General features: G+C 43.5%; 1 non-coding gene across 1 annotated transcript; it reads left to right on the top strand.

The window, feature by feature from the left end:
* Nucleotides 1-554: 554 nt before the first annotated feature.
* LOC141654578 (small nucleolar RNA R71) lies at nucleotides 555-661 on the top strand. Its single transcript, XR_012548134.1, has one exon. It is a non-coding gene; the product is annotated as a small nucleolar RNA R71 (small nucleolar RNA).
* The last annotated feature ends 16,798 nt before the right edge of the window (nucleotides 662-17,459 follow it).

Raw genomic sequence — 17,459 nt, 5'->3', positions numbered from 1 at the left:
TGGGGTGTATGTGGGTTGAGGGTTTTGGACATTTTGGCTTTTGTATGAGAGGTTTGGGTGGAATTTGTTATTTTTTATTGTAATAGTTGGAATAAGGGGTGTCATTCTTGTATGCTTAAAAAGCATTCACTTGCTCACTTGTTCCCCTACATTCTTGTTGATCATGTCCCAAGGTTCTAAAATTCTCACACACTCCAATTGGGATTGAGGATGTTCCCACCATGGCATTGACATGTTGCTTGGGTGATTCAGAAGCTTCAATGAGCTTGGCCATGGCTTTCTCAAATTTCAAGTTTATTGTGTCAATATGGGCACTTAGTTGGGCACCCAAATCGGCACTCAAATGTGTGACGGAGTCAACTTCATGTCTCCCTCCCCTATTACCTTTTCTTGGCCTTCTATATTGAGAGTTATGAACAGCCATCTCCTCTATCTTAGCCCAAGTTTGGTTGTCATCAACCTCGGTGAATCTTCCATTAGAACCCATGTTGAGCACATTCCTAGAATCTTCATACAACCCATTCCAAAAGTGTTGAACAAGAAACCATTCACTTAGTCCATGATGAGGACAAGAGCGACATGTATCTTTGAATCTTTTCCATGCCTCATATAAGGACTCTTCATCTCTTTGCTTGAACCCGATGATTTGGGCTCTCAATATGTTAGTCTTCTCTGGAGGATAGAACTTCTTGTAGAAGGCAAGTGCTAACTTCTTCCATGAATCAATACCAAGAGTAACCTTTTCTAGGCTCTTTAACCATTGCTTTGCGGTTCCGATCAAGGAAAAATAAACCAATACCCATCGAATTTGGTCTTGAGTCACCCCCGTTTGATAGATTGTATAATAATAGTCACAAAAAGTCTCCATCTGTAAATGCGGATCCTCACTAGGCATCCCTCCAAATTGACTTCTCTCAACTAATTGTATGAATGCGGATTTGGTAATGAAATTACCGGTTAAGTGAGGTGTTGTTGGAGTACCATTTGGTAGGTTCTCCTCGGTTGGTACGGAATGAGATGAAAACTTAGGCATTTTAGGTTGATTTTTTGGTTGGTTTGGGATTGGGTTTTCCTCTCCTTGTCTTTCAAAAGGGTTGGTAAACTCAACACTATGACAATATCAATGTCCACAAGTTCTCCAATACTCACAATTGTCGAAGTTCCTCTAACAACTCTTCTAATATTGGTCAAGGTTCTTTCAATCTCGGGATAAATAAGCAAAAGTCTACCTTGTGATCTCCTAGACATGCAAAAATCAAATAACTAGAAAACAATTAAAACTACCTTGAGGAATTTGACTTCCCCAAGATTAAGAAAGACACAACTAAAAACAACAAAAAACAATTCAATTGAACACCGTCCCCGGCAACGGCGCCATTTTTTATTCTGTCTAAACTTTGTCGTCTAAGCTAACCAATCAAAACAATATTTATAAACTTAACTAACTACTCTTAGTAGAGTGGCAAGTAAAGGTCGGATCCCATGGGGCGGGTATTGGATCAAGTTATCAGTTGTAGAAAGCTATGTCTTAGGGTGTTACAAATTGGGTTGAGTTTGAGGTTTGCAATCTAAACTACTTAACAATGAAATGTAAAGAAATGAAAGCAAAACAAAGCAAGTAAACAAATAGGGATTGCAAATAATTGATTAAGGCACTATGGTGTCATGGATTTATATGCGAATCATGGTGGAAATCTGTGGACGCGGGCCCACGGGGGCGCTTGGGGGAGAACAAGCGTTTGCATTTGTGGAGTCGCCACCAATTTATTGTGGAAAATTGGAAACCGTTCGAATATCTCGTGCCATGTCAAGACACAAAGTAGTGACATGAACACCAAGAACTCGTTACCCTTAGCATTCTATGTCTAGAATGACTCTCGTGGATGCCAATGAACACGGATGTTCACAGAGATCTGGAGTAAGGTCGAGGGTACGTATTAGGAAGCTCTTTTGATCGAACACCTAATCCCGCCCGCCTCGATAGCGGCCTCTACTAATGATTAGGGAAATTATTCATACTTGATATATTGTCGATTTATATGCATGCAATGCAACATCCATCAAATTAATCCTAGCATGTGAGAATTAATACTAAGTCGGTTATCACGTAATTTAATATACAATTGGGTCGAAGTAGGAATTAAGATTGATTACATGTGAAAACATACAAGTGATACAATGAAAGGAATACAATAATAAATACAATAAAGGAAAATTACAATAATTACATCGGATTAATGATTTATGTCGAAAATACATTTAAAACGGATAATTTGAGAAAGAATAAATAAATTAATTAACGAACAGAAATTAAGGTGATAATACGAGTAATAGTTAATTAAATACGTAGACTAATAAACTAGGCCAAAGCAACACGGGAGTTCAGAGACAGAAATCAACCAGGAACAGGCGCAACAGAGCTGCGTCCCTTGGAAGAGGCGCCGCAGTTGCTGCGTCTGTTCCGTGGCTCAGTTCTGGCTGTGAAGCCGGAATTGCAAGTCGTTAATACTCGTTGGTGATTTTAATGATCGATTAATGATATTTGACTCGGATGAAAGTGATTAACATGTTATTTACATATGATTGAGGTCATAAAAATGATAAACAAGGAACGAAACTAATTAGAACGAATATATACAAGATTTATAAGGATTAATTAACAAATTAATGAACCAACTAATTAATTAGATTAAACAGGTTATTAATGACGAACTAATGATGGATATGATGAATAATAGATGCAAATATGTCAATGATGAATTCCGGAGACTCAATATTGATGAATCGAACCTTCAAAAACCGAATTTGATTTTAATGACGAAAACTCGCAAATATTAATTACTTGGGATTTAAGTCGGGAATTGAAAAGATGAATTAATGATGATGAATAATATGTTACATGTTAGAATTATTATGTTCAAATTATTATGTCAAAGTACAATGAACGATTGAAAACAAAAGTAAAACAAACGAATTAACGAAAGACGGAGGAAGAAGAAAGGAAGCAGGAACTGCGGCAGCCTCACGAAGAGGCGCAGCAGGTGCCGCGTCCTTCAAGAGGCGCGAGCGATTCTTTGCGTCCTTTCTTGACGTATGTCTCCTGATAGTCCGTAAAAAGGGTTTAAAGCTTACTTTTAGAAATCGGTTTTAGAAATACTTTCGACATAAACCTTACATTATGATTACAATAAATAAATAAAAATAATAAAATAGGGATTATACACCCTCAGACTTACATATTTGATGAAACGAGAGGAACTAAGTATACGTTTAGTGATGCTCGACTCGAATGTAGACGAAAGTGCCCTCGTAAGAGGAATTAAAACAGATTGATTAATGTTGATTATTGTGGAGTTGGTCAAATTGGTCGGTCATGCAAAACGAGGCTGGTACTCAGAAGGATCCGAGCTTACGTGGTCGAATGTTCAAGCACGTAGACGCCAAAAATTAAGAACGTGGTCTAGAATGCAAAGGGAGAAGAGAAGGGCGGACACTCGCGTGAGAAATATGTCAGACCGAAGGTCTCTATTTATACTAATCACACGGCGGAAATAGGGTTTTCGGAGAAACTTTGGAAGTGAATCTCGAAAAGATATGAAAAGATACGAAAAATACGCAGAAAAGGACCTGGGAAGAGGCGCAGCAGGCACTGCGTCTCTTGGAAGAGGCGCAGCACCTGCTGCGTCCTTTCCCAAGTGGTTTCCTCCTGCGGAAGAAAGATTTCCGTGTTTTGATTATGGAATAACGGATTTATCTTGTTTTCCTTAATATTTTGTGTGAATATTACGGGAAATTATTTGCCAAAGATTAAAAGATTGTAAAATATGGAATAGAAATATCCTAACATTCCGAACATTCGACTCGGTTTTAAAAATGAAGACGGTTTTATGACCCGGACTCCAAATGTACTCTAATTACTGTCAAAACGACCGTATCGGCATGTAGATGACAATTAAGAGGTAGACACAAGTGTTTGAGCGATCACTTGACGATAAACTTATGAACTGTCACAAATCGTTCCGCGTACCAAACATGCGGCCCAATCATCACCGGGTGGTTTGCGGGAGGTGCGGAAATGAGGTATCTACAGAGCCCCCACTTTGACTGAGGCTTGGACAAGGCGAAAGTCAAAGTATAGCCATCAGGTCAATCGAAGATTACAACCTGACGACTATGGCGACGCGAGGCGACTCAAGGGGTCTGAGCCAAGGCCCTGTCGTCGGGAACATTTTAGAGTCTGTCGACTATCGGGGAGGGTCGTTTAAAGTCCATTAGACTACGTAAGGGGGCTCGCCAGCCATAAGAAGAGACCATACCTGAAATTCCTTGAAACTCCAGGGGAAACAAAACGCGATATTGGGAGAAGACAGCAGGATACAGTCTGGAACTGCTGGGAGAAATCTGCTTGTGTTCGGCTTCATACAAACTTCGGAAGGGTTTGGGGTCGATGTTGATCTCCATGTCTCGAGAGGGAATGACTGTCGGTCGTGAACTCTCGCTGGGGGAACATAATCGGGAACTGATCTCCATGTCTCGAGAGGGAATGTCTATCCGTGTACTCTCGCTGGGGGAACAGAATAAAGGTGTGTCGAAACACCTGTCAAATAAGGAACGCTCGTTGTGACAAGCTATGTCTTCGATAAAAATAAGGCGATAATTTGCTTTTGGCTTGGAAGATGTGGATCCGGGTGAAGAATATACGTCAAACGGATCAAATATGCGATGTGGCATCAAGGAAGAGGCGCACCAAAGATGGGCCCACAAAATAACGAACTCATAAGGAATTTTTGAAAATTCGTATGAAGGGAAGCCGAGGAAGAGGCGCAGCAAGAGCTGCGTCCCTTGGAAGAGGCGCAGCACTTGCTGCGTCTATTCCTGGGTGTGTTTTTTCTGCGTAAAAACCCGAGGAAACAGAGGGTTTTACTTCATTATTTCGAAACATAATTCCTCACTTTCTCTCTCAAATTCCAGCCATTTTCGTCAAAATTTGATCCAAAAGCTTGCATTTGCCATAACTAATCGAGGTATGTGTATCAATCTTGCATTTATCTTCCGTATTTGATCAAATGAGATCGACAAAATTAGGGTTTTCGACCCTAATTAGTCGAAAATTTGAGGCTTTTCCCCCAAATGATTTTGCCTTGCGAAATTGACTTTGTAATGGTTAATTGGTAATATAAGGATAATAACCATGTATTTTTTTCGAATTTTCGTTGAGTTTTGAGCATTTGAGTGAAATTGAGACGGTTTCACAGCTAAATCGTAAATCGCTTCGAAAATAGCCTTAGGATTGCCCATTTGTGACGAAACTTGATATTTGGAATCCTTGTGTGATGGGTAAACTTCCTACAAACTCGGAATTTTGGTTTGTGACGGCTTTTTCAGGACACTTTCTAGGGCATAATCGTCGTTATATCGAAATGCTGCCGAAATTCCAACTCGAACCCATGACTAGGCTTCAACTTAGGCTTGACCTGACCCAAATCTCCACATGAGCGGACGGGTTTGTGGTAAATTTGCCAAAGATGGCGAGAAAAGAGCGATTTCGGAGCTCCGAAAACTCGAAAATCTCCTAATCAAGGCTTGTCGTCACTTGACGCGGCCTAAATTTACTTTAATTTTGCAGGTGACGAGGCTTCTACGTCTGGGAGGGATCCCATAGATGTGGACACTGCTGTTGACCCTTCTCAGATGCTTGAGGAGGCGTTGGAGTAGGCTTTCACTGCCGCGGTGACGGCTGCTGAGGACGAGGTCCTAGAGGAGGAGGTTGCTGAGGAGGAGGAGGCCCCGAGACGGGCCAACGTTGGACGGGGCGGTCGCCAGCTGAGGGGAGCACCTGTGTGGGCTGAGACCTGGGACAGTAGGTACCTGCTTTGGGCTGCAGAGGGTCACTTGTCCTACAGGACGGTGAAGAGCTTGGTAAATAGAACTCATCGCTCTTAATTCATCTCTTTTCATTTATGTTTGTCATTCCTTTTCTTCTTCATCTGAGCTAAAGATAGCTTTTGTTTCAAATCAACATAGGAGGCCGGGAATATCAGATCGTTCTCGGGCTACACGACGGCGATGGGGTGCTACGAGAGGCTGTCGGCTGAGGAGCGAGCCATGATCGAGCGGGGAGCGTTCGGCGCCTTGGTGCAGGTTTGGAGGGATATTGCGAGGAGGAAGCTTCTGGCTAACCTCAGTCTCGTCCGAGCTTTCTTGGACCAGTTTTGGGACACGACCTCCACGTTTCACATGCCTATTGGTGAGGTGGGGGTCACGTTGGAGGACTACGGCATGATTTCTGGTCTGCCGTGTGGGACTGAGGTGGTGGAGTGGCCGGAGACAGCAATGAGGGTTGACTCGGCGGAGGCTAGGAGGTCGATCGGTGAACTTGGCGCGCGAAAGCGGCTGCGGTACCTGGCTTGGTGCCTAGTTCCTACGTTCGGGACTACTTCGCGGGGAAGACCCCGGCGTTGGTGGTGATCGAGGGGAGGGAGACGGCTCCTCCTCCCTGCACTGAAGAGCAGAGAGTCCGTTTGTGGCTCTGGTGGTTCTTGTCTTTGATTTACCTCGGAGACAAGGGAGAGAGGCTTTCGACGAAGCTTCTTCCCTTTCTTTTTGACCTGAGCTCCCTAGGCCGTTGGGACTGGGTCACTGCTGGTTTTGCGGTCCTCATCCGCTTCATGAGGGCCATGGTTCGTCCGAAGTTGATGGAGAAGGGGACTTCTGCTGCTGCTGTCGGCCCTGGACTGCTGTTGGAGGTATGAACCTTCACTTCTTTTCACAAAAGATCATTTCCTTTCCTTATTAAATCACGAAAGATCGTTGTTGATTATCTTGATTTACAGGCGTGGGTGTACTCCTACTTTCCGGGCTTCGCGCCCAAGAGGACGGAGCCGGTGGAGAAGGCCTATCCCGTTGTGAGGGATTGGGTGATGTGCCGCACAAGGAGTAAGCGTTCCTTCCACGACGTTTGTCGGCGGGAAGTGAACGCTCTTCAGCTAGACGGCGTGAGTATTTCACCTTACATTTGTCTGTCTTTCTTTCTCTTACTTTTAGAACTGATCATAAGAATGACCCTTCGTTTGCTTCTTTAGTGGGTGCCCAGGCCTTGGGAGGAGTACGCTGGCGCTCCTCCTTTTGTGGCTGAGTTCCTTCGACCTAGGAGCTCGAGCCGGCTGCTGCTGAGGACGTCGATGGGTCATGTGTGGTACTTGGGCGAGCGCCTGGCTCGTCAGTGCTCTCGGGACGTCTTGACGGTTCCCATCGATCCTCCTCGGACGATGTTTAGGGAGCCTTCTGAGGCTGAGAGGGAGGCTGACATGGCTGGCGCCGGTGGCGACGCCCTCCTTCTTCCTGGTGAGGACTACTCAGCGTTCCTCTACGGGAGGTTGGCGTACTGGCCGGTTGTGGTAAGTGCTTTATCCTCTTTCATTTTCGATTATTTGAGAATACGATGAAAGATCATCGGTTAACGGAAATCATTTGACTTTGCAGGAGGTCGAGACGGCGGGCATTGAGCCCCCAGAGTACCCCGAGACCTTTGAGTACACCGACACGACGGGGATGACGACGATCTCCGAGCTACGTGACTTTGACGTGGCGGTGAGAGATGCTGGCTTGGACGAGTGGCAGCATCTAATTCGGAGGGTGAGCCTTCTAACTTGTATAGTTTTCGTGTAAGAACACATTTGCTTGAGTTTGTCCAATCGCTAAGAATTTTCCTTTTGAAATGCAGGTTGCGCCGTCCCGGTTCGTGGCTTTATGAAGGGTAGCCAACTGGCTGCGGGCTACTGCCATCGAGGCACTTGCTGGTGGCCGAGGACGTTAGGTATGAACCTTCTGTTTACTTCATTTTCGAATTTTCTAAATTTTCCTTTACGCTTGAAATGATTGACATGAGCCAGTTTTTGTCGTTTGCAGAGGGAGCGCGAGTTGGAGCGAGAGCTTGCCCAGTCCCGAGAGGAGACATCTCGCCTGCTGAGGGAGCTCGAGGTCCGCAACGCCGAGGTTGCTGCTCTCAAGGCGAGAGTTGTTGAGCTAGACGGCGGCCAACAGTAGCTTCCGTGTTGCTTTTTGTTTTTTGGTTGTATTTTTGTACATTTATACATTTTTAGGACCCACTTTTGGACACTTGGATCTTGTTTTGGGGCTCGAGCCCCCAGTTTGGTGTACATATCCTTTTTTGGTTGTATATATGATGGCCTGCGTGCCTTTGCTGCTGGGTTGCTTTGTTTGTAGCTGCAGGTTAGCTTTGAACAAGTTTGGTAGATGACGGTTTACGCCGTCATGCTGCCGAAATTTACACAGAAATCACACAGAACATATATTTGTACACATGGCCTAAATTAGCGCAAAACAATGACTCGAAAATGCAAAAATATGACCAGAAATGAAAATGCAAAAATTTGGTCGGAAATGACCGGACGGTAGAGAGGGTTACCCTCTAAAAAAAAGGAAAAATATAAACATATAAGTTTGAAATGTGATGTGGAAGGAGAGTGAAATGATTCCCCAAAAAGAAAAAGTAAAAAGAAATGTATAAGTTTGAAAAATGATATAATTAAATTAAATATAAAAATGTATAGATTTGAAAAAGAATAAATTAAATTAAATTGGTGAAATGATTCCCCAAAAAGAAAATTAAAAAGAAATGTACAAGTGTGCTAAAATGACGAAAATGTCGATATTGTCTCGAGATGCGTGTCCGCGAAATTAGGAAACACGAAATATGGCAACCTGACGCATTTACCAAAATAATAACCCGTACAAATAGGAAATTATTCGTTGAGGAATTTAGGAAAGATCCAACACGGAAAATCACAGAAAGAGTGCTGAGGAAGAGGCGCAGCAAGAGCTGCGTCCCTTTGAAGAGGCGCAGCACCTGTTGCGCCTGTTCCCCAGTGCGTCTGTTCTGACGGATTTTAGGAAACATCTTTTAGTATAAATAGAGACGTCGAGGGAGGTTTTATTCACACAATTCTTTCGTCTTTCTTCGTCTTATTACACAAAACTCCCAAAATAAGCATACATCATGAATACTCTTGAAATTCGTCTAAGAGAATGGACAAATGAGTTCTCCAATGTGGAGAAGCATGACATGGGTGCTTATAACTTTGGATCGCTTTTGAGCTTGAAGTTGATCAAGGTAGTCAAACCGTTTCTAGATGCTTGTCTTGACTATTGGGACCCTAATTATCACGTATTTGCCTTTCCTGGAGGCGACATTTGCCCATTTCCCGAGGAAATTGCTGCGATTGGTGGTTGGGATCCGGAACATTTGCCTGCTATTCCCTCCACTTCTCAAGGGTATAAGAACAAGTTTAGAGACTTGCTTGGATTGGCCAGAGTTTATGTTGACCGTCTTGTGACTTCTAAAGGAGTGCGAATGTTGGATTTCATCGATCGCTTCATCAATAGGGCTGATCCCACTGTCTCTTATGTTGCGAGGCGAAGGGCCTTCGGATTTTGCCTATTACATGTATATGTCCTTCAAGGGCATGTTGATGAGGATATGAGGGGCGACCCTCGTCTTTTGAGCTTGATTGAGCAAATGGAGCTGCGCAGGAGCCCAGCTTGCCTGTGTTTAGAAGAGATCCTAGTGGGCTTGGATAACAGGAAAGCTAATCGCGGCCTACCTTATTTGGGAAGTCCCATTATATTGCAGGTAAAAGAACTCTTTTTTCTTTTTTTCTTTTTTCTTCTTCTTTTTCGTTTTTTTTTTTTCGTTTTTTTTTTTTTAATACCCGCTTTTGGTAGGCCTGGCTTATGGAGCGTCTTCGATTGATCGAGCCCCGAGTTAATGTTCCTGCTTATGATGCTCGCTCAATTGCGATGAGGACCAGGCTTTACATGGTGGACTTCACTCGAGTTTGCAATTACTGGGAAAAACAAGTTGAAGAGTGAAGATGGCCCCTTAATTAGATGGATCGTACCATGGTGGCATCTCAAGTCTGTCACTGGAGTATCTTCCCTGGATCCTACCCGATCTGTTCGCATTCCCGGCTTGGAGTTTATGATATGCTTTTTCCCGGAGAGATTAATGAGGCAGGTTGGATTGAAGCAGAGGATCCCGAAGCTTGACACTATCCCTCAGACTGTCGTGGCGCTTACTACTGAGAGTCGAAGAGAATGGGCCATCAAATGGGCTCAGAGGAACATTTGGTTCTTGAATTCTTCTGTCAGTGCTCTATGGGTGTCAGATTCCTATCTGCGGTGGAGGAAAGCTGCTACTCCGGAGGAGCGCGAGAGACTGAGGAAACGTGAACCTGTTGATTACAAGGTTCGTGAGGTGAAAAAGAAGAAGGAGAAGCATCTGACTAAGGGAGAGGAAGAAGCCGGGTTTCGAGTGGTTCATCCTTTAAAGAAACCGAAGACTTCTCCTGCCGTCGAGATGGTGGATGACAAGAATGGCAAAGCAAGGCCACGAGAAAGACCATTGGTGATTAGGTCGGAAGTGGCGCAAGAGCGTCCGGCTCGAGGTCGTGACAAGAAGTATGATAAAAATGACAAAGGCAAAGGGAAAATGGAAGAGTAGCCTAAGTCTTTATTATTATTTATTATTATTATTATTGCAATAAGAAGGTGGGGTTTTTAGAATCCTAGCCTATTTATTTTTATTATGATTTTATTATGTAACGTACTATTATTAGAAAAGAAATAAAAGAGGTTGATTGGTTATGAAACCGTTGTGATTTTCTTTTCATTATTCTTGTCGAATTTCAAATGCATTTGCACAAATGTCCTTCTATTTACATTCAAAATGATTAAATGGGTTGTATCCCGTGAAGGATTGCCTACGTATTCATTTAAAAAATGAAATCAAACCCTTGCGCGTAGTTCGAGTAAATGCAAAAGAATAATTGTTCTAAGCAAGAGCTTGTAATGAACTTTAGAAAATAAGCATGTGCTTTACTTACTCCGAAAATGCAATTTAGTTTATTTGATGATATGAGAATGACAAATTGTCAAAATGCAAGAGTAAGATGACATTAGCTTGATTCGGCTTGGCCAGGGGGCCGTTTATTTCGTGCCACAAGAGCGACACGTGAGTTTACGCGAGGCGCGTTTTTGCTCCTATTCTAGGCATAGTAACGTTTCAATTGGTCAAGGTTTGTTGGGTTGGCAAATTCGTTCCCGTCTAGGTCTGTGATCCTAACCGCACCCCTTGGAAGTATGGACTTGACTAGGAATGGTCCGGCCCAATTGGGTTTGAATTTTCCTCGTGGATCGACAGGTAAAAGAGCCCTAATTGATTTGAGGACCAAGTCTCCTTCTTTGATGTTCCTTGGCTTAACCCTTTTGTTGAAGGCTCGTTTGATACGCGCCTGATATGTTTGCACATTATGTAACGCACGTAACCTTCGTTCATCCAGGAGGATGAGTTCTTCATATCTATCCCTCTTCCACTCGGCTTCGGGTATTTGACTTTCGAGTAAAATTCGCAAGGATGGTATTTCTAGCTCGACTGGTTGTACGGCTTCCATGCCGTAGGTCAAATAGAAAGGAGTAGCCCCAGTGGGCGTCCTAACAGACGTATGGTATCCCCATAAAGCGAAGGGTATCTTGCTTGGCCAATCTCTATAGTTGTCAATCATTTTCTTGAGAATTATGACAACTTTTTTGTTTGCTGCCTCTACCGCGCCATTGGTTTGTGGTCTATATGGCGAGGAGTGGTGATGTTTGATTTTGTACTTGGCTAGAAATTGTTCAGTCTCAGCTTGGAAATGTGATCCATTGTCACTGATGATCTCATGTGGGCAACCATATCGATAGATGATATTGGTTTGTATGAACTTTGCCACGTTCTTGGATGTAAGACTGGTGTAGGAAGACGCTTCTACCCATTTGGTGAAATAATCGATTGCTACTAGGATGAAACAGTGACCTCCTGTTCCGGCTGGAGTGATCTTGCCGATGATGTCAATTCCCCAAGCAGAAAATGGCCATGGGGATGTCATGGTGTAAAGCAATGAAGGAGGAACATGTTGTACATTCCCAAAGATTTGGCAATTATGGCAATGTCTTACATATTTGATGCAATCAGATTCCATCGTGGTCCAATAATACCCTAAGCGTGTGATTTTCTCTGCCATCATGGGTCCACTCATGTGAGGGCCACATTCTCCATCATGGACTTCTTCCATCACTTTCCGTGCCTGTGAATGATCAAGACAACGTAGGATTACACCAAGAGGTGTTCTTTTGTATAGCTCTCCTTGCATGAGGACGTATTGGGAAGCTAGCAAGCGGATAGCGCGTTGTCCCCTTTTGTCCATTTCTGGTGGATAGGTGCCATTGAGTTTGAAGTTTAGGATTGCTTGGAACCAAGGCTCCTCCATAATTTCCTCTTCATCGGTGATTTGGTGCACATAAGCTGGCTCTGATCGTCGTTCGATGCACAAAGGCATTTCTACCATGCTATCTGGCATGTTAATCAAAGATGCGAGTTTTACAAGAGCATCCGCAAATTGATTTTCTTCTCGAGGTAGGTGTAAGTAGGTCACTTGATCGAAGAATTGGGCTACTTGGTCTATTCTGGCTTGATAAGGTGCCAAGCTTTCGCTTCGGATTTTGCAAGATCCCGTAATTTGGTTGATGATCAAAGAGGAATCCCCATGTACTCGAAGATTCTTGATGCCTAAACTTACTGCCGCTTGCAATCCAATAAGACAGGCTTCGTATTCTGCAGCGTTATTTGTCACCTCGAAGTCGAGTTTGACATAGATTGGTGTATGCTCGCCTTCAGGAGAAATGAGCAACAATCATATTCCAAATCCTCTTAAGTTCGATGCTCCATCAAAATAGAGGTCCCAGGAGTCTACATCTGTTTGGAGTATATCCCCATCCGGAAACGACCAGTTGTCTATCGTTTGTGTATCATTGATGGGATTTTCTGCGAAGAATTCGGCGACGGCGCGCCCCTTTATGACTTTCAAAGGCACATACTTGAGATCGAACTCAGAGAGCATCAAATTCCATCTCGCTAGACGTCCATTGAGAACGGGTTTCTCGAAGAGGTATTTGACAGGATCCATTTTGGAGAATATTTTGACGGAGTAGCTAAGCATGTAATGGCGTAGCTTCTTCGTTGCCTACACAAGAGCAAGGCGATGCTTCTCGAGTGGTGTGTATTTTCACTCGTACTCCAAGAACTTCTTACTAAGGTAGTAGATGGCTCTTTCTTCTTTTCCTACAGTTTGAGCTAGCATGGCACCCATGGCCGTTTCAGTTACCGTGAGATATAAACCAAGAGGTTGATCTCGTTGGGGTGGCATGAGCACTGGTGGTTTGGCTAGTATTTCCTTGATTCGGTCAAAAGCCTTCTGACAGTCATCATCCCACATGGTGTGATCTGTTTTCTTAAATTTCTTGAATATGGGTTCGCAGATCATGGTGAGTTTCGATATGAATCGACTTATATATTGCACCTTGCCTAGGAATCTCCTAACCTCTTTCTCTGTTTGAGGTTGCGGCATTTCGATTAGAGCTTTGATCTTTGAAGGGTCTATTTCTATACCTCGTTAGCTGACAACGCATCCCAGGAGTTTGCCAGATGTTACTCCGAATGCGCATTTCTGAGGATTGAGCCTCATATTGTACTTCCGTAGCCTCGAGAAGAATTTGCGAAGGTTCGCAATGTGTCCCTCTCTTTCCTTGGACTTGACAATCATGTTATCTACGTATACCTCAACTTCTTTATGCATCATGTCATGTAAGAGCGTAGTCGCGGTGCGTTGGTATGTAGCTCCGGCGTTGATTAACCCAAACGGCATAACCGTGTAGCAATAGGTTCCCCATAGAGAAACAAAGGCGGTCTTATGCATGTCTTCTAAGGCCATCTTGATCTGGTTATATCCTGCGTATCAATCCATGATGGATAGTAGCGCGTGATCCGCCGTATTATCCACTAATATGTCGATATGTGGTAGAGGAAAGTCATCCTTAGGACTTGCTTTGTTTAAGTCCCTAAAATCAACACAAACACGGATTCTCCCATCCTTTTTTGGTACGGGTACTATGTTAGCTACCCATTCTGAGTACTCGGAAACTTTGATGAACCCGGCTTTGAATTGTTTATCGACTTCTTCTTTGATCTTGAGAGCCCATTCTGTCCTCATTCGACGAAGCTTCTGTTTCACGGGTTTGAAACCTGGTTTGATTGGGATTCTATGCTCTGCAATGTCCATGTCGATCCCTGGCATATCTTCGTAGGACCAAGCAAAAACGTCTTTGAATTCGTGTAGGAGGTCTATGAAATTGGCCCTTTCGGTGGGGCTCAAGGTTGTCCCTATCTTAAGTTCTTAGGGTTCTAGTTCAGTTCCCACATTGATGGGTTCAGTATTCTCTATCACTGGTCCCCCTTCCCCTTCTTGTAATATTTCTTTAGCTATGTAGGTAGGTATTTCGATTGAGTCAGGGTCTGGGTCATTCTCATTATCATCGTAAACAGAATTGCATTCAAGATAACACGAAGAGTAAGCAGAACCTGATTTATTCATATTAAGATTTGAGAAAAGTTGAAACAAAGAAGCCATCTGATCTGTGGTCAGTGGCGGTAAAGGGACAACGGTTGGGGCATTTCCCGAACTACTGTTGCTATTTGACACTAAGCTAGGAGAAACTAGGGGAGTGGGAATGACGACAGGAGGAGACTCTCTAGGAACTTCTCTAGACTCCGACTCTGACTCCGACTCTGACTCTGGCTCGAATTCATCGTCTTCTGGTTCTCCTTTGAACATCTCTCCTTCTCCAGTAGTGAGCTTGAAGAGTCTTCCTTGATTGTTTGTCCACTTGCTCGATTTTCTCCATCCTTTCTGCTGGTTGGTGTTGGTTTCTGTGTCCTGTGTGGTAATGATCTCATCTATGATGCTTTCGGCCCTCTTGATTAAGGGAAGATCCTGGAGGTATACATCTTCCTCGCTATCCGTCCATATCCCATTGATCATCTCTTCTTTTGGGGAGATAAGATGTGAGCAATCTAAGGTAGATTCGTCACTTGTAATCATTAGAATTCCAAGAGGATTCTGAGTGTTGTTAGGCTTACCTCCAGGTGGTATTAGTAGGCGACCGTCTTCAATCATATCTTGAAGTACATTTTTCAGTTTGTAGCATTTTTCTGTATCATGTCCCTTACCTCTATGGTATTCGCAGTACGAATTTTCATCCCAGAACTTGGATTTCTTTTCTGGTTCGGGTGTAGGGCCTATGGGTTGAAGTTTGCCGAGTTTCATCAACCTTTTAAGAGCGTTGGAATATGTGTCCCCTAGATTTGTTAATTTCCTTGGAGGGGTACTCTTCTTAGATAGCTCGAGGAGGTTAACTTCATCAGTCTTGCTAGTAGAGCCGTAGGAACGACTTGTTGAGCCTTGATATCCACGACCTATTGTTTTGGACAAGAGCCCTTTACGGATGTCGTCTTCGATCCTCGTCCCTAGTACGGTCAAATCTTTGAAAGTCTTGATGTTTTGATACCTCAAATGATTTGCATAGATGGGCTTTAGGTTGTCCACGAATTTCTCCACGAGGGTGGCTTCATCTGGACGTTCAACAAGTTGAGTACTAGTCTTCCTCCACCGACTTAGGAAATCGGTGAAACCTTCTTTGTCATTTTGGGTAAGAACCTCTAAAGTGCGCATGTTGACTTGGATTTCAGCATTATCCGCATATTGTTTAGCAAACTCGATTGCGGCATCGTCTCAAGTAGTGATTTTCTTGTGTTCTAGCGAATAGAACCATTGTTTTGGGATGGTGTCAAGAGATGAAGGAAAGATCCTTAAGAACATCTCGGGTTTAATGCCTTTGATAGACATGTAATCCTTGAAGGCACAGATATGGTTCAAAGGGTTTTCGTGCCCCTTCAATTTAGGGATATCCGTCATGTTGAAGTTGGTTGGCAACTTGGAACTCACAGCCTCATATTTGCGATTATTCTACCTATAAATGTAATCCCCTTTGAGATACATCAATTGTTCCTCCAAGTATTGGAGTCGTTTCTCAGCTGCAGTCATACCTATGGGAGGGTTTTCGTCACTGAAGTTGTTCACGAAGTCATCAGCGATTTTACTTTCTCGAGGAGGCATCCTCGTTTCCACGGCATATATTCGGCCCACAATGGTGTCAAGGCGATCATACACTTGGTCTTCAGTAACTTGGAGACGAGCTAGCGCGGCTAGGATTTGATCATTACCATTCTGGAGTTGGTTGAAGTTCACGTCGCTTGTTTCAGGCATCTTGGAATCTGAATAAGAGATCGACGACGAATCAAAACACGATCGACCATCCTAGCACACTTACTCGAAAAGAAGTGTTTTGACTCGTGAAGTGGGAGTATGCCACTTGTGTCAAGTGAGTTTTGAGAAATGACAAAGTTTGAAAAATGTTGGTCCTACTCAACTTTAGTGTAGTTGTAGGAGTGGACTCGAAGTGAGGTTTTGAAATGGGTTTTGAGGCCCGAATTTTGACTCGATAATTGGACAGAGTTTCGACTTGTTTTGTGCTAATATTAGGCCTATATTTCGAAATTTTACATTTTAAAGAAGGATTTTAGATTTATAAAAATCGTCATGGTTTCGTTTAGAAAATGGTGATCACGTATCGTACAAACAATATACAAGCATTATAACGGGATGCTGAGTGCATTTAAATGGGTTTTGGTTTAAAGGGTGGGTTGCCATACCGAACAATCAAACCCGAAGTCTGTGGAGAGGCGCGTACCAAACAGGAGTAAGGCCGATTCCTAGTCCATTTCCTCAAGTAGTGAAAGTCCTTGATACAAACAAGAGTAAGTACCATGGTATGGATGACGTCAATCGCTATCCATCCTTTGGCCCAAATAAGAATTAGGACCGTTTAGACGGGACGATTGGTCGAATGGGTTGGGTTGGGCCTAGGAAGGCCGAATAAACGATCTAGGAAGACCGAGTTATGAAAACCGACAATTGTCTTGTACAAACTATTCCCTAACCTTAGTTTCACCCTTTTGGCTACACGTCAGTGTATTATCCCCAGCGGAGTCGCCAAACTGTGGACGCGGGCCCACGAGGGCGCTTGGGGGAGAACAAGCGTTTGCATTTGTGGAGTCGCCACCAATTTATTGTGGAAAATATGAAACCGTTCGAATACCTCGTGCCATGTCAAGACACAAAGTAGTGACATGAACACCAAGAACTCGTTACCCTTAGCATTCTATGTCTAGAATGACTCTCGTGGATGCCAATGAACACGGATGTTCACAGAGATCTGGAGTCAAGGGTGAGGGTACGTATTAGGAAGCTCTTTTGATCGAACACCTAATCCCACCCGCCTCGATAGCAGCCTCTACTAATGATTAGGGAAATTATTCATACTTGATATATTGTCGATTTATATGCATGCAATGCAACATCCATCAAATTAATCCTAGCATGTGAGAATTAATACTAAGTCGGTTATCACGTAATTTAATATACAATTGGGTCGAAGTAGGAATTAAG

This window comes from Silene latifolia, chromosome 4, assembly GCF_048544455.1.
Source record: "Silene latifolia isolate original U9 population chromosome 4, ASM4854445v1, whole genome shotgun sequence".
NCBI lineage: Eukaryota > Viridiplantae > Streptophyta > Magnoliopsida > Caryophyllales > Caryophyllaceae > Silene > Silene latifolia.
Note: the sequence above shows the minus strand (reverse complement) of the source record. Positions and strands in the feature narration are given on the sequence as shown.